Genomic DNA, 23,071 nt, shown 5'->3' with positions numbered 1-23,071 from the left:
TGTTCAGTATTTGATTGATTTTCCAGTCAAAAATCCTGCAAATGATTTTATTTCTTGCCACTTTCCCCGGCTCCCCCCACGGATTTGTTGATTCCTGGCTGAAAGGTGGTTCCACGCGTGCCGAGTGCCCCCCGTGGTATCTCTCCGAACCGGCCATTATTCACACGTGAGCTTTAACGGGGTCGGTCATCGGGCTGGTGACCAACGCTGGCATCACAGCCCAGCCTGACCGTTTCCCTGCCTCCTGTCTGCCGGTCAGCACCTCGCGTCTCTGCTGGATGGCATTCAGCAACAGGGGCACACTGCAACCTCCCCTTTAACCCAGGGCCAAATCAATTGTTTATACAAGAGCACAGCTAGTCAAGGGCTAAACATGAAAATCACCTCGATTTGCAAGTTCTCATTAAAGGGGAATCAAGGATTATGGGAAAGTGGAGTTGAGGCTAAGATCAGATCAGCCTTGATTTTATTGAATGGAGGAGCAGGCTCGAGGGGCCAACTGGCCGACTGCTGCTCCTATTTCTTATGTTCTCATCCCTATCTCTGTAACCTCCGACACCCAATGTTCCCTCTTAATTTTTTTTCTGTGAGCGGTTCCTTTAAATTTTCTGTGAGGTCGCTGTGCCATATCTCTCCCAGCAGCAGGAGCTGGTGAGTGGCCTGCGTGGGATCTCGCCATTGGTGAGCGGCCTTCACGGGATCTCGCCATTGGTGAGCGGCCTTCACGGGATCTCGCCATTGGTGAGCGGCCTTCACGGGATCTCGCCATTGGTGAGCGGCCTTCACGGGATCTCGCCATTGGTGAGTGGCCTGCGTGGGATCTCGCCATTGGTGAGTGGCCTGCGTGGGATCTCGCCATTGGTGAGCGGCCTTCACGGGATCTCGCCATTGGTGAGCGGCCTTCACGGGATCTCGCCATTGGTGCACCGCCTGCGTGGGATCTCGCCATTGGTGAGCGGCCTTCACGGGATCTCGCCATTGGTGCATGGCCTAGCACCCCAGGAGAACATTGCCTACAATCCTCTGAAATCTCTGTGCTCCTCCAATTCTGCCCTCTTGCGCATCCCTGGCTTCTCATCGCTCTACCATTGGTGGCTGTGCTGGCTGGGCTCCGGAACTCCCAGCCTAAACCTTTCTAGCTCTCTCCTCTCCTTTACGACGCTCCTTAAAACCTACCTCTTTGACCAGGCTTTTGGACACTTGTCCTAATATCTCCTTATGTGGCTCGATGTCAAAAGTTTGTTTGATGACGCTCCTGTAAAATACCATGAGACGTTTTACTACATTAAAGACACAATGCAAGTTGTTGATGTTGGAGAGGGCTTTATGATTGGCTGCCAGTTTTTCTAGGTTAGATTGTGCCTTTGAATAGTTCAAAAAACATTTTTGGTCTGAAATCTAATTCACATCACTCGAGTTTGAAAGACAGGACAGCTCTCCAACAGTGTGAAACCTGGTGTCTTTTTATGCTTAAGGTACTTGCAAGATTTACCATCATTTTACTTTAAAAAAGATATTGTATTTGTATGTAACATGCTGAGCGATATCGTGGGAGCTTCCCATCGATGAATGATCCTAACACATTAATCTTAAATGCAACCATTGTTGACATCTTTATGAAGGTTTGTTGAAATCTCGCTTCCGAGAAGTTTCGGTAATCAGTTCTGTTTCTCTGTTGCCGAGTACTTGCTGGGTTTTCTGACCCTGAGCTCCAGCAAACATGTTCTGGATTTCATGTAAAACACCATGAGGCATGAATCTGATCCCAGAATTTACATGAGCAAACTGACCGGTTCACAGTTCACTCCACTGCAGCTAGGGCTCTGTTAATTTTATGGTGGTACTATTTCTGCTCCAGGAGGCATGAGGGCCCTTAACTCCTGGAATTACCCTTCATGTTGTATCATTTGAATCTTGCCTCTGTGGTACTTGTCTACAACAACAACAACTTGTATTTATATAGCACCTTTAACGTAGTAAAATGTCCCAAGGCACCTCACAGGAGTGTTTTAAGACAAAACAAATAAATTTGACACGGAGCCACACAAGAAGAAATTAGGGCAGGTGACCAAAATCTTGACCAAAAGAGGTAGATTTTATGGACCTTCCTAAAGGAGGAAAAAGAGGCAGAGAGGTTTCGGGAGGGTGTTCCAGAGCTTGGGGCCTAGGCAGCTGAAAGCACGGCAACCAATGGCGGAGCGATTATAATCAATGATGCTCAAGAGGGCAGAATTTGAAGGGCGCAGACATCTAGGGAGGGGGCGGGAGGGATTGTGAGGCTAAAGGAGATTACAGAGCTAGGGAGGGGTGAGGCCGTAGAGGGATTTGTAAATAAGGATGGGAATTTTGAAATCGAGTCTAACCTCAATTCACTTTCTTATGCTTCTGTGTGCTCTTTAAATTGCAAATAAATATGGTAATTGCTCTTGGCCTGTAAAAAGCTCCATTCTGATTAATGGTTTAAGAAATGGTTCCTGTTTCACTCGTAACACTAGGGGGTGAATCATAACTCAAACCCGGGGCCTTCCCGATGTCTATGGTCCATCTATTCACTGGACCAGCTTGGTGAAGAGTCAGATGTTAAAACATATTCATTGCATCTTGCGCATAGTCACTTGGGGAGAAGGAGTGGGGGCCCGACACATTTTCTTGGCATGGGTTATGTCTTTCCCGCTCCATGGAAATCCCTCCTCTCCACTCTATACCCAGATTTGCAAGTAAGATCGCTTATCAGAAGAGAGGTTACAATTTCTTCAATTCACTAAAAGCGTAAGAAGGTAAAACGTGGATGATCGCTCTTTCCTCTGTGTTTAATCTGAGGGGTAGAGTTCTATTATTCTCCTGTTTAGTAATGCATCCAAGATTCCAGGTGAGCATCCTGCTGGGTCCTCCACCGATGTTGCTGTGAGGTGGTTGCTGGGTGGTGTCTGAGAGCAGTAACTATCCTGCCCATTTCCCCTCCCTACCGATGGGGAAACCACCTGATCTGCACATGGCCGTTTCTTTCTGCGCATTGACACGGCAGAGGTCAGGACCTGAATCGACTGGCCGTTTTGAGCCGTGTCTCTGCACTGTGTGACCCAACTTGGCCCGCCCTTAATTCCCGAGGCGCTCGCTGTGGATTAGTGTCAGTGACCTTTCAACCCTGTGCCACAGGTAAAAATGGTTTTCTTCTAAGGATAGTTAAGAACATAAGAAATAGGAGCAGGAGTCGACCCCCGGGCCCCTGTTCCACCATTCAATAAGATCACGGTTGATCATCGACCCCAACTCCACGTTCTCGTCCGATCCCCATATCCCTTGATTCCCCTCAACTCCAAACATTTCCTGATGAAATGTTGTGAATGGGACGCAAGATTGACTACTTTTGTGTAAAGGGAAACCATCTTGTGTTGTAGGGATGGGTTTTCTGAGTTTTTCTCCCATTTCTCTCCAAGGAGATATTGGATATATCGTCCCATGGAGGCAGATTGACCCCGACGTTGTCAGCATGGATGAGCTTTTTGCCCTTTTGTTGTTCTCTTTTTAATGTTTAGCCGCAGTCCAGAAAGTTCTGTTTGTTTCCTTATTTAGTCTTGGCCTCCATAAGGGAACATTCTTCCTCAGTAAAGTAAACAGGATTTGCGTAGCTCCCTGGAAATGGTGCTCCCCTTTGCTTTGTGCCAAACTGAATGTAAAAAGTTCAAATTTGTTGTTCACACTTGGAAAAACAGGATTAGCTTAATTTGCTGAATAACTTAATGATTTTTTTCTCCTGACTAAAAATATACTTTCACTATTTACCAAGTTGATATACGGTTTCATAGAGTATTAATGATGAGGCAGTAAGATAGAATCCACGACCTCTACCACTGAGAAGGACAAGGGCAGCAGGCGCATGGGAACACCATCACCTCCAAGTTCCCCTTCAAGTCACACACCATCCTGACTTGGAAATATATCGGCCGTTCCTTCATCGTCACTGGGTCAAAATCCTGGAACTCCCTCCCTAACAGCACTGTGGGGAGCACCTTCACCACACGGACTGCAGCGGTTCAAGAAGGCGGCTCACCACCACATTCTCGAGGGGAAATTAGGGACAGGCATGCCAACGACGCGACTAAGGAAGATCCCGCGCTCACGCGCTCTATCTCTATCTCTCACTCTCTCCCTCAAACTCTCTCTGCAATGCTCCCATGCTTTGCTTGTTCACTCACTCACACATTTCAATCAGTGCAGTCAGTTGTTGCAGAAATCCTCACAAAGTCTCTTCTTTCTGTGCCCTCAAAAAGGTGGACAGGTTTTCTCCCAGCCAGGCAGTTGCACTCTGACAATGTAGCAGTGGGGCAGGTAGCCAGTTAGCACGATCCACTGTGCCGCAGAATATGCGCGAGAAGTGTCTCGAACGGGGCGTTCCTGATCTCGGGCACTTTGTTTGAGGGGGAGGGCAAGGGAAGAGGCCGAGGACAGAAGGCTCGAAGGAGGGATAATCAACAGGTGAAGCAACTCGCGCACCATTTCGTTTTCTTTTTCTCCTTTTGTCTTCTCTCCTGAAGGCAGCGACTTGTACTGAGGCAGAGCTTCACATATCTTCCCACGACGCAGCCAAGTACTTGTTCTTTATCTAAAGTGCTTTGGGACGTCTGGTGGTCGTGAAAGGTGCTATATAAATACAAGTCTTTTCTCTCCTTTTTTTCTCTCTCTTTCTCTCTTTTCCTCTCTCTTTTTCTCTCTCTTTCTCTTTCTCTCTTTCTTTCAACTGTGACATTAATTGGTGGTGGGATGTTTGACTGTAGGAGACCTCACACCTGGCCTGTATGCTAGCGCACTATGAGCAGAGGTCGCTGGATAGCGGTCCGGACCAGGAAACATTGCCCTACTGCTGTCCTGGCTGGAGTCTGACAGGGAATTCAACCTGGGACCTTCTGATCTGTACGAGTCTGCAGTATGTGTAGCCAGTATGGCCAGTTGCAGCTACTTCAGTGGGGCCTTAAAGAGGGGATAAATATAAAAAAATCTATCTTTAATATTATACTATATGTGTGCACTTCCTATCGGTCACACTTCAGGTGTCTTACACTGTTTAATGCAAATTTCTGCCGTCACATTTGAAAGCACATTTTTTTAAAATAAAGGCAAGTCATTTACAATGTGCAGAAAAATCTCTCCAGATTACTGGAGCAAGTGACTATCTTGAAACAAAGTTGAGGAGCCGATCTCCAGCCTGAACAGCGATCAGATTTTGACTGAGCTCGCCCAATAGTTACTTGATATCATTGGATTTTGTTATCTTTAAAGGACACACAGCTACACTTCTGCACCAGAATAATACAAAAGCAAACTACTGCGCATGCTGCAATCTGAAATAAAAACCGAGAACACTGGGAATCTCAGCGGGTCAGGCAGCTTCTGTGGAGAGAGAAACAGAGTTAACGTTTTGGGTCGATGACCCTTCGTCAGAATAATACACCTTTGTTTCACACAATATAACGTTTCTGCCTTGTAATGCACCACGTTCCTCCGACTCTCTGAGCAACACCACTGGAGGTGAGTCAGTTTTATGTCGGGCAGGTGTCACACTTTAGACGTCGGGTTTCATAGTGCTAAAAAGAATGGATAGTTCAGCAGTTATTGGATGCTGGTTTCTTTGGCCCCAAGTTTCCACATGATTTGCTCCTGATTTTTAGGAGCAAGTGGTGTAGAACGGAGTATCTTAGAAATCGGAATTCTCCACATTTAGTTTGCTCCAGTTCTAGTCAGTTAGAACAGTTTCACTTTGGAACAGAATTTTTTTTTTCAAAAGGGGGTGTGTCCGGCCACTTATGCCTGATTTCAAAGTTTCGTGAGTGAAAACTTACTCCAAACTAACTTAGAATGGAGTAAGTGAAGATTTTTGTATGCTCGAAAAAACCTTGTCTACACTTTAGAAAATCAGGCGTAGGTTACAAATTAGGTGTAGGGAATGGGGGGGGAAGGGAAGTCATTAAATTCTACAATCAATCCTTATTTATACTTATACAAATATTATACAAATAAATCCAACCTGAATAAAAATTTATAAGCAAGGAAAAGATTAAATAAACCATGTTCCTACCTGTGTGAAAGTGCTTCAGGCAGGCCTTTCATGTTGGAGACCGGCAGCGGTGTGGCGTCAGTGTTTCGACGGCAGCGGCAGCAAACTTCGAGCTGAGCTGCAGTGCTTGAGGCAGGCCTTCATTCTCTTCGTGGCTGGCCGCGAAGAAGCAGCACCGGATGGACCCGAGGCCATTCGGCCATGAGATATCAGCGGCGTCAGTGGCTGGCCGGCAGCCGAAGAATCAGCAGCGGACGGACGTGAGGCCATTCGGCCATAGGATATCAGCGGCGTCAGTAGCTGGCCGGCAGCCGAAGATACAGCAGCAGCCTTCGAGCTGTGAGGGGGACTGAGGCCATTTGGACAGGGAGAGGCAGTTTTATATTTAAATTTGCAGAATGGGTGCTGCATTGTCAACACCACGTATTATTGCAAAGTTGATTTGGCACTCTTATTTCTCCAAACACACAGTCCTTAATTTGCATGCACCAATGCAGCACCGGTTCTGCAAGTTTAGCAGTGAAAAGCTGAACTCACTGATTTCAGCAGGTGATTTATTCAGCAGTGCTGCTAAAAGCACTCCCTCTCACACAGAAATATCAAAAAAAATTAAATTACAAGCCTTTGCAGGGGTCCAAGAAACAAATCTTCACTTTTTCTGCAGTATTTTTAAAAATGGCCGAGTGCCAATGTTTGTGTGAGACTGCGCGTGCACGCACGCTCCAACGCGCACGCGCAGGGTTGCCGGCACCACGAAGGCTAATTTAAATTGTACTCGCCCCCTGCTACTTAGAAAATCGGCACGAGTGTTAGGTTCCGCCCCCTGCTGCGAAGAGCGCGCCGCGCCAAGCAGACATCGAGCTCCAAGGAGCTCGAGAATATCGGACTTTTTTTTTAGGCGCAGTTTTTGGCGCGAAAAACAGGCGCCCAGCTCGGAGGTGCGCCGTTTTCGCTGCGGCACGAAACTTGAGGCCTTTGGAGCCAGGAGATTTACAAGCATCTGCCACCCAATATCATTAACTTATTGTCCTCCGGGTGAGCCAGTTTACAGCGACCAGACTTGGTGACTTTGATGAGAAAGGCCAGATTGCATACGGCACTTTTGTAGCTGAACGGTGGCCAACCGTTACAGGGTACAGAACCTCCTCTGTTACACACTCCAGAGACCTGAGCGCACAAATCTAAGCCGACACTCCAGTGCAGTGCTGAGGGGGTGCTGCACTGTCGGAGGTGCCATCTTTCAGATGAGATGCTAAACCAAGGCCCCCCTGTCTGCTCTCTCGGGCGGGTGTGAAATATCCCATGGGACTATTTCGAAGAAGAGCAAGGGAGTTCTCCCCGGTATCCTGGCCAATATTTATCCCTCGCCCAGCAGATGATCTGGGTCCATTATCACATTGCTGTTTGTGGGAGCTTGCTGTGCGCAAATTGGCTGCTGCAATTCCCACATTACAACAGTGACTACAGTTTTTCTTAAAAGTGCATCATTGGCTGCAAGGCGCTTTGGGGAAATCTAGTGGTCGTGAAAGGCGCTATAGAAATGCAAGTCTTTTTACAACAGCGTAGCATCCAACTTATGAGCGACGGCACGGGGGATCTGCAAATAGATTGAGAAAGCAAAGTGCTGGGTTTGTTTGTGAAACTCCAAACGTGACATTAAGGGCAATGCCTTTTTAATTAGACCACAGTGGAAGGGAGGGGGATTTCTTGCATTTTCCGATGATCCTTCTCTGTCAAACCATCTTGGGGATTATTCAGTAGCCGTCCACAAAGCATTATTCAGTTGAAGTGTTCTAACCCCCCTGACTCCAAAGTTAATGATGTGCTAAACCCAGCGGCCAAATAGTGATGTCACAGTGCTGCTGGACTGACCTGGCACTGGATGCACGCCAAAGATTTATTACCAGAATCGGCACTGTAAATGGCCGGGAGAGATGAAGCGGAAATACAACCGCGTCCTCATAAACCTCCAGCTCATTTGCCAGGACGTTCGATGCTCGGAGCAGAATTAACCTGCAATTATACCCCGGGAATCTTTGGTGGGATCCCTTGTCCAGAATCTATTGTAGCCCATTTCCTGGTCCTTCCTTTGTTCCTTTCGAAATTGGCTTGGGTTTAAACTCCAGTCAGTTGAGGATCGTTGCAAACGCAAGTCTGGAATGTGTTTTTTTACATTTTTCTCAACACGTTCTCGCCCCCCCCCCCCCCCCCCTCTCCATTTCTAACACTGCGCCCACAGCAGGATTTTAATTTCATAGAATCATAGAAATTTACAGCACGGAAGGAGGCCGTTTCAGCCCATCGTGTCCGTGCCGGCCGACAAAGAACTATCCAGCCTAATCCCACTTTCCAGCTCTTGGTCCGTAGCCCTGTAGGTTACACCACTTCAAGTGCACCGCCAGGTACTTTTTAAATGTGGTGAGGGTTTCTGCCTCTACCACCCTTTCAGGCAGTGAGTTCCAGACCCCCAGCACCCTCTGGGTGAAGAAATTTCCCCTCATATCTTTTCTATACCTCCCCCTGATTACTTTAAATCTATGCCCCCCTGGTTGTTGACCCCTCTGCCAACGGAAACCGGTCCTTCCTACCTACTCTATCCAGGCCACTCATAACTTTATACACCTCAATTTGCTGGTCTTCTCTCGATCAGTCCTTTCAGGGAAACTCCTCGGTCAATGTCTGCTAACTTCTAGCACACTGCCGCAAAATCCTGCAGATCCATTGGCAGGATAGACGCACGAACATCGGCGTTCTTGCTCAGGCCAACATCCCCAGCATCGAGCCATTGACCACGATCGATCAGCTCCGATGGACGGGCCACATTGTCTGCATGTCTGATACTAGACTCCCGAAACAAGCGTTCTACTCCGAGCTACGTCACGGCAGGCGAGTCCCAGGTGAGCAGAGAAAACACTTCAAGGACACCGACAAATCCTCCTTGGAAAAAGTGCAACAGTCCCACCGACACCTGTGAATCCCTGGCCCAAGACCGCTCAAAGCGGAGGAGAAGCGTTCAAGAAGGCGCCGAACACTTTGAGTCTCTTTGCCAGGAGCACGCGGAAGCCAAGCGCAAACAGCGGAAGGAGCGTACCCACCCACCCGTCCCTCCAACTATCATCTGCCCCACCTGTGACAGAGACTGTAGGTCCCGCATTGGACTCATCAGTCACCTGAGAACTCATGTTAGTGTGGAAGCAAGTCATCCTCGACTCCCGGGACTGCCGAAGATGAAGAGCAAGGAATGAAATGTGAATCCCCGTTCCGAATTTAGCTTCCCCCTTCCCCCTTCCCCATTCCCACTGTCCTTTTTGTTTAGGAGCAGGGCCAATCTGCAGTCTGCCGTACATTTACTCAAATGTAACCCAGACTCTGTTCTTCTGTTATTTAATCGGTGCTTTCAAGAACGCTTGTTCTTGATCAGAAGTCTTGTCTGAACCGCGAGCATTGAACTGCCCCCCTGGGGGGAAGATGGACGTTTAAATATCGGCTGGCAATAGATTCACATTCAGGTCTCCTAACCAGGAAATCCATCAGAGTATAGATTTTAAAAGCGGATGCTGGAATCTGAAACAAAAACAGAAAATGCTGGAAATCTCAGCGGGTCGGGAAGCATCTGTGGAGAGAGAAACAGAGTTAATGTTTCGGGTCGGTGACTCTTCATCAGAACTGGAAAAGTTGCCGATGTTTTCAGGACACCTCCCATCAAAGGGAGGGAGTGGAGTTTGGTTGCTCACTCCAATTATTGAGTGTTAGCCGCGACGCATTATTCTGGAAGCTTCCCTCTTTTTTTTCCTGCAGTTTTTGACGTATGGGGACACAAATGGTACAAACCCACATTCTCTTTCCCTTCTGTGGAGTGCAGTGGGGTGATTCTTTTCTAAAAGGCGCCATTTCAATACAATATGCTGAATAATAAGGTTGTAAAACACAGTGATACAGTAATCCCTCCCCTCCGCCTCCCCATAGCTGTTCGCCGCTGAAAATAAATTGCAGTTGAAACGCATTTTAAGCAGCAGTTCGTCTCACAGTTGCCAGGAAATAATACTTTACATCCCCGATGTAAATTAGGCTTATGAGGCCTTTCTGCACCTGAGCAGTGCTTACACCTTGTTACTCCCCTTTGAAGAGAAATAACTTGTGTTTTAAGTAGTTTCTTATCACGTCCTCGTACTACTGTGAAATGCCTCGGGACCCTATCTGCTCCATTCAAGGCGCCATAAACAGAGAATTTGTTTTTGTCCCAAAGCACTTTACAACTAGTGAATTACTTGTGAAGTGTTCGCATGACGCGACTACAGCAGGGTGAATGGATACATTTCCCTTTTACAGATAAATGAAAGGGTGAGATTAAATGAAACGGGTTGAGGTGTGGTCTCCTCCTAGATGGCAACAGTAGCAATGATATTTGAGTCATTTTCAATCATTGGTAATCACTCCTGATATACAAGGGTTTGCCCACACTGCGATATGTGCGCGCACTAGGTCCATGCAGCAGGGCAGGTCTCCAGTCGTCTTGGTTAACCCTTGCCACTGGACCAAGACCTAGTTCTGTCAAGCCCTTGTGGTGGCTGGTGTGTAACGGTCACCACATGTTAAAAAAAAATCCAAGCACAGGCATCTTCCACCCTTCACGATGTAATTCGGGATCTGGAATATTAGGTCCTTCGTTGAAACACCTGTTAACTTTTGGAAGTGGAAGCAAGTCATCCTCAATTCGAGGGACTGCCTATAATGACATGAGTTTGAAGGATATACTTGCCATAAGAGGGAGTGCAACAAAGCTTCACCAGACTGATTCCTGGGATGGGGGGATTGTCCTATGAGGAGAGATTGAGTAGACTGGGCCTATATTCCCTAGAGTTTAGAAGAATGAGAGGTAATCTGATTGAAACTAACAACATTCTTACAGGGCTTGACAGAGTGGATGCAGGGAGGAAATTTCCCCCTGGGCTGGGGAGTCTAGAACCAGGGGTCACAGTCTCAGAATAAGGGGGTAGCCATTTAGGACTGAGCTGAGGAGAAACTTCTTCACTCAGAGGGTGGTGAATCTTTGGAATTCTCTACCCCAGAGGGCTGTGGAGGCTCAGTCGTTGAGTGTATTCAAGGCAGAGATCGATAGATTTTTGGATGTGAACAGAAAACCGGACCAGTATTGCTGTGTGGTACGTGGAGGTCAAATTAATTCAGGCAACAGAGCAAGAGCTTTTTTCCCCCGCTGCAAGAAGTCAGAATTAATCGTGGAACAAAGCTTCCATCTTTCTGCTGGAATTCGTTGCTCGATATAAAGAACGAAGGGAAAGAAATATAATTCTTCCACTCTGGCGCTCCGGACACGAAACAGCATCAACCCTGTCAAGCCCTGTAAAAATTTTGTATGTATCAATGAGATCATCTCTCTGTCTTGAATATATTCAATGACTGAGCCTCCACAGTCCTCTGGGGTAGAGAATTCCAAAGATTCACTGCCCTCTGAGTGAAGAAGTTTCTCCTCATCTCAGTCCCAAATGGCTGATATTGGAGTCATTTTCAACCATTGGTAACCACTCCTGATGTACAAGGGTTTGAAGGATATACTTTCCATAGAGGTTGTGCCATCGTGACCACAAAGCTGTTGAATTGTCGTAACAGCCCAAATGGTTCACCAATGTGCTTTTTATGAAGCGAACCTGCCGTCCTTACCCATGTCTGGCCTACATATGACTCCAGTCCCACATCAGTGCCCTCTGAAGTGGTCCACCACCACCTTCCCAGAACAACGGGCAATAAATGCCCGCCTTACCAGCGACGCCAACATCCCGAGAATGAATTTTACAAATAGCGCAGCTTGTGAATTTCCATCCACTAAACGCTGTCGCGGGCACTTACGTATTGATAGCATTTCTCGTTCAGTGGCAGCATTTTAGGAGCAAACATCTTCTGGGGGGAGGTGGGAAGAATTTCTGGAGATGACAACTAGGAAAGAAAGAAATTGTTTTTCAGTAGCGCCATTCAAAGCCTCAGGATGTCCCTTGTGTTTCACAGTTCATGGGGTTCTCCAGAAGTGTAGTCGCTGTTGCAATGTCTGCAACATGTAGCAGAAAGAACAAAGAGAAGTTGTCACTGGGGACATGGATTATCGCATGAAGTATGTGGAGTATGTTGCACCTGAGGGGAGCGCCTCTGAGTAGATCTGTAAAGCCAAGACTAATCACAGTGCTAATACCTAGGTGTGGCTTGTACCTGCTGCGGTTTCTGTGAATTGGTTGGGATGTTCTTTGTCAGGGCAAGACGTGACATTTACAACTCGTCAGCCCACAATGGTTTTGGAGCCTTCGCTTCTCCGTGCAATACAAGCCCCTTCTTCTGCCTCCATCTTTCAACGGTGAGGCTGAGGTCGGACCTCGGTGTGTGAGGCCTCTCCGATACAAACCCGCGTCCTGCCACAGCTTGGCACAGGACACCCACCGCTCTGGGAACAACATTACTGTCAGAACAACAATGGTGCGTGGGACTGTCAGTTGATCCACTGTGATCTCCAAGGTATGGCTGGTTGCTGTTGTGGTTTCTGTGGAAGTAGGTGAATCGTTCCATACACGCTCAATGCCTTCGACCGTTTGTTGAGCTGCATTGGTTCTGCAGCAATCACTCCCATCAGCGGAATGTAAAACCTTAGATCCCCAACCTGAATATTAAGGGAATCAAGGGATATGGGGATAGTGCAGGAAAGTGGAGTTGGGGTAGAAAATCAGCCATGATCTCATTGAATGGCAGAGCAAGCTCAAGGGGCCGAATGACAGTTCCTAATTCTTATGTTCTTCCGTTGACACTATCTGCTGTCTCTGGTTTGCTGGCCTATTTTTTCGGCAGGACTAGGTGAGAAAAGAGAAGGCGATTTGAAGATCGTACAGAATAAGGGGTCGGCCATTTAGGACTGGGATGAGGAGAAATGTCTTCACTCAGAGGGTGGTGAATCTTTGGAATTCTCTGCCCCAGAGGGCTGGGGAGGCTCAGTTGTTGAGTATATTTAAGACAGAAATCGATAGATTTGTTGGATATTAAGGGAATCAAGGGATATGGGGTTAGTGCAGAAAAGTGGAGTTGAGGTTGAAGATCATGTTGAATGGTGGAGCAGGCTCGGGGGGCCGAATGGCCGACCCTCCTGCTCCTGTTTCTTATGCTCTTATGATCCCATTCAATGGTTAAGCAACAATGAGGAGGAGAAAGAATTTCCATCAAAAATTGTTGAGAGACACACACTGGCTCAGATCAATTGAGATGTTTTCAGAAGGAGAGAGATGGCGTGTGGGAAGTATATGGCAGCATGTGACCTTAATAAAGGATGACTAAAGGGTACAGCAGACTCGAGGGGCTGAATGGCCTGTTGCTGCTCTGTAAAATTGACTTCATCAAGCAGTGTAACTAAGTGCCAGAGTGTAGATCTCCGATAGGCAGACTTTCATTTGGAATTAATGCTGGCATCTTTGCTGCGTTTTACCTCATTACATTTTCACAATTAGCTCCTGACATTTAATGCAGAACTTAATTTATTTTCAGCCAAGAAGTGTAAAAGGGCCCCAAGCAACAAATGCGAGGCAGTACTTGGAACTGCTTGGTACTTCAAAAAAAAAGTTTCTTTTCTTTCAGTTCTGACATGTTCGGGCCTGGGGATGATTCAGGGGGTAGTGCCTTATTTGGAAAACACTTGTTTGCTAGTAAACACGGATGTACCACAGACGCTGGGGCAGAGTCAGAAGGTTGTGGGTTCAAGTCCCACTCCAGGGACTTGAGCACATAAATCTAGGCTGACACTGCACTGTCGGAGGTGCCGTCTTTCTTAGATGGACATATATATATAAGATACCATGGCGCTATTTTGAAGAAGAGCAGGAGGAGTTATCCCCAGTGTCCTGGGGCCAATATTTATCCCTCAATCAACATAATAAAAACAGATTATATGGTCATTATCACATTGCTGTTTGTGGGAGCTTGCTGTGCGCAAATTGGCTGCCACGTTTCCCACATTACAACAGTGACTACACTCCAAGAGTCATTGGCTGTAAAGCATTTTGAGACGTCCAGTGGTCATGAAAGGCGATATATAAATGCAAGTCTTCCTTTCTTCTTAAAGTTCTTTGGACGCACTCCCACTCGCTGGCTTGTCTCAGGCCGGATTTTCTATGTCTGTTTTTCTTGAGAGTAAATATTTAGTAGCGATGTCTGGAGTGCCTGTAAACACTTCAAAAGCAGCATCATGCAGAGAGTGCGGGACATTACTAGAATCTGACCCGGTCATCCTTTATGGAGCATACCCATTCTCAAAGACTCCCGCTGCTCATCTTGATTTGGTGAAAGACATTTATTGCAATATTGGCAGTTGTGCTATTTTCTTCTCTTTTTGGTAAAATAAATTATCTTCTCTGACAGAAATTTTGCTCCGGTGCGGGGGGAGGGAGAGTGCAACAGTGTTGCAGGCGCTCCCAGCAGTGCCAAGGAAGCACTGCATCTGCATGTCTGTATCTGCAAGGCCCCACACCGTGCCTTCAGGGGGCAGGGTGTGGGAGAGAGGGGGCGGGTTGATTGGGCAGGGAGAGGGGGCGGGGTACGGGGGAAGAGGGGTGGCGGGATGTAGGGGAGGGGGGCGGGGTGTGGGTTAGAGGGGGGGAGAGGGGGGGCGGGGAGGGGGGGAGAGGGGGCGGGGTGTGGGGGAGAGGGGGCGGGGTGCGGGGGAGAGGGGTGGCGGGGTGTGGGGGAGGGGGGTGTGGGGGAGAGGGGTGCGGGGAGGGGGGCGGGGTGTGGGGGAGAGGGGGGCAGGGTGTGGGGGAGAAGGGGCGGAGGAGAGGGGGGTGCGGGGTGTGGGGCGGAGGAGAGGGTGCGGGGTAGAGTGGGCGGGGTGTGGGGGAGAGGGGGGCGGAGGAGAGGGAGGTGGGGTGTGGGGGAGAGGGGGGCGGAGGAGGGGCGGGGTGTGGGGGAGAGGGTGGCGGAGGAGGGGGGGGCGGGGTGTGGGAGAGGGGGGCGGAGGAGGGGCGGGGTGTGGGGGAGAGGGGGGCGGAGGAGAGGGAGGTGGGGTGTGGGGGAGAGGGGGGCGGAGGAGGGGCGGGGTGTGGGGGAGAGGGGGGCGGAGGAGGGGGGGGCGGGGTGTGTGGGAGAGGGGGGCGGAGGAGGGGGGGGCGGGGTGTGGGGGAGAGTGGGCGGGGTGCGGAGGAGAGGGGGCGGGGTGCGGGGGGGCGGAGGAGAGGGGGTGGGGTGCGGAGGAGAGTGGGCGGGGTGTGGGGGAGAGGGGGGCAGAGGAGAGGGGGTGGGGTGCGGGGGAGAGTGGGCGGGGTGTGGGGGAGAGGGGGGCGGGGAGAGGGGGGGCGGGGTGCGAGGGAGAGGGGGGGGCGGGGTGCGGGGGAGAGGGGCGGGGTGTGGGGGAGAGGGAGAGGGGGCGGGGTGCAGAGATGCGGGTGAGATGACCAAGCAGAAGCCAGAAGTATCTCTGTCCAGTGGCCCACCTCCTGGTGACCACTTACAGAGCAATGCCAAAGGGGCTTCATTGTGAGGGAGTGGAGATCTAAAGAGACTTAAGTTGAGAAAGTACAAAACAGCTTTGGAGAGAAAAAGCATCTGTTACATTTTACAGTCGTGTTTATTTGCGCATATTTTGAATTCCATCCTTCCATGACACTCATACTCTTGGAGGCATCTCCTGTGTTTTTATTCACTTTTTTTTTGTCTCACAAATTCCACCCTCTCCTCCCTCACCTTGCTGATCGCAGGTGTGGAGTTCCACCGGTACGGCCCCATATCTCCCCCAAGTCACCAATATTTGTCCCTGAGCCGCGACATTGCGCGTCCAACACTCACGGCCTTTGAGGTTGTCATTTCTTGTTGTTGAAATTTTTTTATTCTGGACCTGTTACTTTGAATCCGAGGAAAGTGCTTCAAGCGCGAGAACAATTGTCGGCTATTTGGATTGTCGAGCTTGCTCTAGTCCGTCATGGCATGTGTCTTTTAAATCCCAATCCCCTGTCCCTTTACTGTATCCCTTACTCCCTAAGTGCATAGCAACAAGAGTAGGCCATTCAGCAACTTCACGTCGTTGAATTAGATTACAGCTGATCTGCACCTCGCCCCCATTTACCTGCCTGTGCTCCATATCCCTGGACACCATTACCTAACAAAACATCTATCGATCTCACAGCCTCTTAAGCATCAATTGACTTCCAGTGTCCACAGCCGTTTGGGAGAGAGAGTTCCAGATTTCTGTGGCCCTCTGTGCGAAGAAGTGCTGCAGAATAAGATGTGCTGTGAAAGTAGTATCTTTCTCCCTTTTAAACACCTCAATTGATTTTGCATCTATGGTCTTTTGGGACCGTGTGTGCCACATTCCCACAAGCCTTTGTGCGAAGACATTCTTCCTGAATTCATTTTGAGCGAGGCTTAGCTCTGTTCCGAGCTCGTGCCCTCTTGTTCTGGATTCCCCGACTAGAGGGAAGAGCAGTTCCTGTCTACCCTGTTGATTCCTTTTTATTATTTTTAATCACCTCGAGCACAATCGATGTGCCGCCTTTTGTTCTAACCTTTGTCTTGACAAATCTCTTGATCAGACAGTGGTGGAGTTCAGCTCCTACACATACATAAAAATAAATGTAAGGTGTAGAATGAGATCCGTTACGAGTTTTTTTTATGTCCATCTAAGTGCTCATTTGTAGGCATTTATTCAGTTATTCATTCTTTGTGATGCAGCGGAGTTTATGCTGGCTGCCGTGTTCTCTCTTTAACAGCCTTGTTTTTAAAATTTCCAAATGCTTGCTTTCATCTCTGCGCCCTTTTTCCCGCTGCCCCTCCCTAGTCCAAGGGCTGGCGAAGCTAATTTAGCACCCTGTCTGCTAGCCCAGCTAACCATCTGGGCCGCAAATCCAACTTGATCTGGTCTGGCTTAATACCGGAAGAAAATTCCGTGTTTAACTGGCCTCTTGCTTTCGGGGGGGTGCAAAGAAATAAGGTTGCTCAAACACAACATCCTGACGTGGTCATCGATCGGCCGTTCCTTCATCGTCGCTGGGTCAAAATCCTGGAACGCCCTCCACAACAACACTGTGGGAGCACCTTCACCACACGGACTGCAGCGGTTCAAGAAGGTGGCTCACCACCACCTTCTCGAGGGGCAATTAGGGATGGGCAATAAATGCCGGCCTTTCCAGCGACAGCCACATCCCAAGAATGAATTTTTAAAAAACTATTTATGGTTGTTATATTCCAGTTTTACATTAGGATAGCACACATTGGATGCGAATATAACATGTTAAAAGATCACTGCTTAAGAACAAGCAACAGAAAGGGATTTGTAACGCTTGCAGTGATGGGTTTTCAAGCTGTGGTCCACGAGAGGGTCTCGGGGTCAGTGGAGTGATCAGATATCGGTCTGTCTAATGGCTGGACAGACCACCTGAGCACGTAGTCTCAAATTCATACTTGATACAGCACAGAAGGATGCCATTCGACCCATTATGCCTGTACCAGCTCTTTGGTAGATCTATTCAATTAGTCACACTCCCCTGTCTGTTTTGTCTTTTTAAAAATTTGATTATTTAATTAGAGGTAGTATTTGGTCTCTCTGATCTCCTGGGCTGGCTTTTATCTCCTGAGGGGGGTCGGATGCGGAATTTTCCAGAGTATTTTTCTCCTCTGCACTGACGGAGGTGCCGTCTTTTGGATGATATGTTAAGCCAAGTCTGCTCTCTCAGGTGGACGTAAAAGATCCCATGGCACTATTTCGAAGGAGAGCAGGGGAGTCCTGGTGTCCTGGGCCAATATTTATCCCTCAATCAACATCACTTAAATCAGATTATCTGGTCATTATCACATTGCTGTTTGTGGGAGCTTGCTGTGCGCAAATTGGCTGCCGTGTTTCCCACATTACAACAGTGACTACACTCCAAAAGTACTTAATTGGCTCTAAAGCACTTTGAGACGTCCAGTGGTCGTGAAAGGCGCTATATAAATGCAAGTGTTTCTCTTTGGCCCTGGAATTCCCTCTTATTTTGCCTCTCCCAGGAGAGTTACATGGGGGGTGGGCATATTACTCCGGCCAGCATGAGTGTGGGGCAGGGTTGATGGACCCAGCTGGTCTTTCCCTGCCCGTCAATGTTATATGTTCGTGCCAGTGGGCAACATTCCCGGTACGCTGCGCTTTGTTCTGCGCGGTCCCTTTAAATTTCTGTTAATGTGCGGTCCCTTTAAATTTCTGCGCATGCGCAGTATTGGCAATGTGAAAAGCCAGGGAGTGGCCGGCTCGGGACCTTTCCCATTACTGTGTGGCCGCACGCTGGTACGCACACACACCTTAGCGGAACATTGCCGGTGGGTTATTTTTGTTTCTGTATACTGTATTAATAAAAAACCTTGCTTCAACGCCGGTTTGCCTTTTTAAAGAGCCTGACACGGACGTTCAGCAGCCCGAGACGCACACGTTGAGAATCCATGTCAAAAGAAACGAGAGAAACTGCAGTGTCTGTGCAGACAGGGCTAGGCGAAGATAGGACTCCTGTAACTGCTGGATGGACGTGTCGTGAGGCGCGGAGGGGGGAGAGGCAGGAATTTGGCTGCCCAGGTTACGAACCGTTGGGTGTAGGGTAGGGTGGCGGCTCAGTAAAAGGATGCGTGAGTGGAGGAGATTTGCCCCTCTCGTTCTGGGAATAGTCCGTGTCGTCTGTAGTCAGGCAAAAGGCACTGGTGAAAGAAGGACAGATCACGCAATTTATATGTAAATGTGTTTCATGGTTCATTTTGTATCTTGCACGATTCAGTACTAGTCCCAGCAGTGACCCTGCTCGAGATTCCAACAGTGAGATTCTCCAAAGGGCAGACAAGGTTGTACAAAGTCTCGTTTCACTTCCACAATGATGCACTGCGCCCAAAACCAAATCGAGGGTTGGATGTTTCTGAAATGGTTACATATTTTAAATCCATGTATTGGGCCATACATTGCGGCCTCTCCGGCTGCGTACAATGTGCGCATGTGCCTAAAACCGGCATTTGCGAACTGTCGTCATTTATTTTGCCGTGGCTCAGTGGGCAGCACTCTCTCGCCTCCGCGTCAGAAGGTTGTGGGTTCAAGTCTCACTCATGGGTCTTGAGCACATAAATCTAGGCTGACACTCTCAGTGCAGTGCGGAGGGAGTGCTGCACTGTCGGAGGTGCTGCCTTTTGGTTGAGACGTTAAACCGAGGCCCCGTCTGCTCTCTCAGGTGGATGTAAAAGATCCCATGGCACTATTTCGAAGAGCAGGGGACCCGGCCAATATTTATCCCTTAATGCACATAACAAAAACAGATTATCTGATCATTATCCTATTGCTGTTTGTGGGAGCTTGCTGTGCGCAAATTGGCTGCCGCGTTTCCCACATTACAACAGTGACTACACTTCAAAAAGTAATTCACTGGCTGTAAAGCGCTTTGAGACGTCCGGTGGTGGTGGGGAAAGGCGCTATATAAATGCAAGTCTTTTTTCTTTAAGGAGCGTCTTAAAAGAGGAGAGTTAGAGAGGCAGAGAGGTTTAGGGAGGGAATTCCAGAGCTTAGGACCCAGGCAGCTGAAGGCACGGATGTTGAGCATTTATTGTAAACGATATGTGTAATATATAAATTTTGAAAATACACGTATTATAAAAGTATCTGTGTGTGTGTGTGTGTGTGTGTGTGTGAGACTGTGACACAAAAAAAAGACTGAGTCTAGCCTTTTAAGTAGAGAGTGAGCCATTTTGTTTTAACAGCCTGGATGCTTAGGAGGGCGTCAGTTTGCAGTCATTCTGTTCCTCGATGAATGTCGATTCAGTCTGCTGCTGCCAGCCCTGTGACAGAGAGAATTACAAGTGACTATGAATAATTTATTGCAGTTTCAACTTAAGAGCACAGTGCGTATCTGAGCTAGTTTCACACATGTATGTCGTGGCGGGGGTGGGGGGAGAACGAGAGAGAGAGAGTGTTAAATTGTCCTTTCAGGGAATTTTTGTGACTCCGACCTAACTCTTGTGTTCAATGCCAGCCAGCTGCATCTGGCAGAACCTTTGCAGTGGAATCTGAAAACAAGAAGCTTTTCAAAAGGGAAATTGCCGTGCCTTTGTGCCACGGTGAGGATTGGGTCCTTTTTAATTGTCATTCATGATTGAGGCATTCCAAACAAACAGACACCGTCAGGTGGTGGTGTGTGCACACAACTGGTGCTGTGTTTCTCTCTCAAAATGGCCGGTTTCTATTGCACAGAGCAGTCAGGAGGCCCTGTGAGCTGTTGAGGCTGCAGTGTGTGTGTGTGTGTGTGTGTGTGTGGGTTTTGACATGGCTGTCTGTTGCCTGGACGTTCACTTTGTGTTCCTCAGTAGCGCTGGGTAACGGGTGCTTGCTGCAAAGAGGCTTGCAGCCGAACGACATCTGCAGTGCAGTGATAGTGTCTGGTGGGTAAAAAAAAAAGGACAAGGGTATGCTTGTCGCCGACGCATTCGCAGTGATCCATCTGATCTGATCAAATGCTTATTGGTAAATTCCTCCTCCCCTAATGGTGAGGCTTTGTGATGCGGCGCTGGTGGTTTAAAGGCTTGGAAGCACTGCCACCTTGTGGCTATCCATTGTATCAGCAGTGATACTGAGGGAGATACTGAAGAATATTTAATGTAGCTTCAAACTTCAGTATCAAATGCTGTTGTTCACAATTGCAACCTCCTGAATTCCGCCTAAGCATTTTGGAAGAAATGTTGCAAAACTAGTAATCTTTTATTCAGCCCCTCGAGCCTGTTCTGCATTTCAGTGAGATCACGGCTGGTCTACGACCGAACTCCATCTACTCGTCTTTGGCCCATATCCCTTAATACCTTTGGTTATCAAGATGTCAGTCTCAAATTTAAAATTAACAATTGCCGTTTGCGGAAGGGAGTTCCAAACTTCTACCGCTCTTTGTGTATTGAAGTGTTTCCTAATTTCATTCCTGAAAGGCCTGGCTCTAATTATTACACCATGCCCCCTAGTCCTAGACGCTCCAACCAGTGTAAATAGTTTCTCTCTATCTACCCTATCTGTTCCCTTAATATCCCAAAAACTTGGATCAGATCACCCCTTTCTAAATTCCAGAGAATTTAACCTTAACTTGTGTAATATGACACAAAGAACTAATAAAGGCAATATTTTAAATTAGAAACATTTTTTTTAAGATTTCCTTCCCCACCTCCTGTCTCTTCTCTCCGCCCCATTTTCTGCCCTTTTTCCCCTGGGGGGAACTATTCCACAGGACTGCAGAATTTAACCGCTGTCCAGCTCCTTGCTCAGGGTATTTGCAGGAAATCGGGCCGAATGCAAGAATTCCATCGAAATTACAGCACAGAAACAGGCCATTGGGCCCAACTGGTCCGTGCTGGTGTTTATGCTCCACTCGAGCCCCCTCCCACCCCTCTTTCTCTCACCCCATCAACATATCCTTCTATTCCTTCCTCCCTCATGTGTTTATCCAGCTTCTCCTTAAATGCATCGATACTATTCACCTCAACCACTCCCTGTGGTAGCAAGTTCCACATTCTCACCGCTCTCTGGGTAAAGAGGTTTCTCCTGAATTCCCCATTGGATTTATTGGTGACAATCTTATATTGATGGCCCCTAGTTCTGGACTCCCCCACACAAGAGAGGAAGCATTTTCTCTAGTCTATCCTATTGAACCCCGACACAATTTTAAAGACCTCGATTAAGTCACCCCTCAGCCTCCTCTTTACTAGAGAAAAACGCCCTAGCCTGTTCATCCTTTCCTGATAGTTATAACCTCCCAGTTCTGGTATCATCCTTGTCAATTTCTGTCGCTGGATGCTCATTGTCGGCAAACGATGGTTTTGCCGGGCATCTCCGTCGTAACTGATCCCACCTCTCGTCCGACAAACGCACGCATGAACGTTTAGTTGGAAGTCACTAGACCGTGAGCAGGAACTGCGGCTGAAGCCCCTCCCCCCCCCCCCCCCCCTCACGTGGGGGGCTGCCGAGACTCTCGCCATTCCAGCTGCGTCAGCGATCCCAGCGCTCGCTGCGGGTGGAGCTCGAGGTGCCCCTTCTACCCGGGGCACTTGGCAATGTATCTGAGAGATGTGATGAAGCGGCAGGTAAAGACGAGTCCCTCTCACATTTTCCAAGCTTCATATTTAACCGAAAAGAGCATTGGCTTCTTCACTGCACAGTCTGAAATAGTCGCCCCCCCCCCTATTCATCCACCAGTGGACAAATGAGGTTGTCCATTGCCGGGAACATCTCTCCAAATTCCCGTGGAATTACGATGCCCGAGGAGAGAACAGAGCTTGTTACAAACAGCTAATTCTCTTGCTGAGCTCCCTCTCAAGACATTAGTACTTTAGTTAAATGTTTTGAATCTATGACCCTTCTTATTAGGCACTTGTGTTGAATGGGCTGCAATAAATAAAACCCCAGACAAGTGCAGAGCAAAGCCACTCGAGCCACCAATAAATCCTCCAGCTTCACCTCAGAAATGTTTAATGGGCTTAACAGGATTGTCGCAAGTGCACCCCAGATGGGTATAAATTACTACAATCACACCGCCAGCTGAAGAATTAGCAACTGCATATGCAAGGTGGTATAATGACAGATCAATACGATGGGGCAGGTCTACAGAGACGGAGGCCATTGAGTCGAGTCAGATCACTGCAGAAGCAAAAACTTCCAAAGAGGAGGCCTCCATTTTGTCTCCTTCACTGCTTTGAGCTTTGAATTACGCAGGAGGGTCGTGGGTGTGAGGGTTGTGTGTGCGCCTGTGTGGGGATGTGCCGGTGTGTGTGTGTGAGGGTTGTGTGTGGGTCGGGGTGTGTGTGTGTGCCTGTATGTGTGAGGGCTGTGTGTGCACATGTGTGTGAGTGTTGTGTGTGTACATCTGTGTGTGTGTGTGTGAGGGTTTTGTGTGGGTCGGGGTGTGTGTGTGCGTGTGTGTGCGTGCGCCTGTATGTGTGAGGGCTGTGTGTGCACATGTGTGTGAGTGTTGTGTGTGTGCGCATCTGTGTGTGTGTGTGTGTGTGTGTGTGTGT

The 23,071-nt window shown here is 48.4% G+C and overlaps 1 protein-coding gene across 11 annotated transcripts in view; it reads left to right on the top strand.

Moving 5' to 3' along the window:
* Nucleotides 1–23,071, top strand: part of zmiz1a (zinc finger, MIZ-type containing 1a) — a 457,231-nt gene that overhangs the window by 391,546 nt on the left and 42,614 nt on the right. The window lies entirely within an intron of this gene.

Source organism: Pristiophorus japonicus, chromosome 22 (genome assembly GCF_044704955.1).
Source record: "Pristiophorus japonicus isolate sPriJap1 chromosome 22, sPriJap1.hap1, whole genome shotgun sequence".
In the NCBI taxonomy this organism is placed as follows: Eukaryota; Metazoa; Chordata; class Chondrichthyes; family Pristiophoridae; genus Pristiophorus; species Pristiophorus japonicus.
Note: the sequence above shows the minus strand (reverse complement) of the source record. Positions and strands in the feature narration are given on the sequence as shown.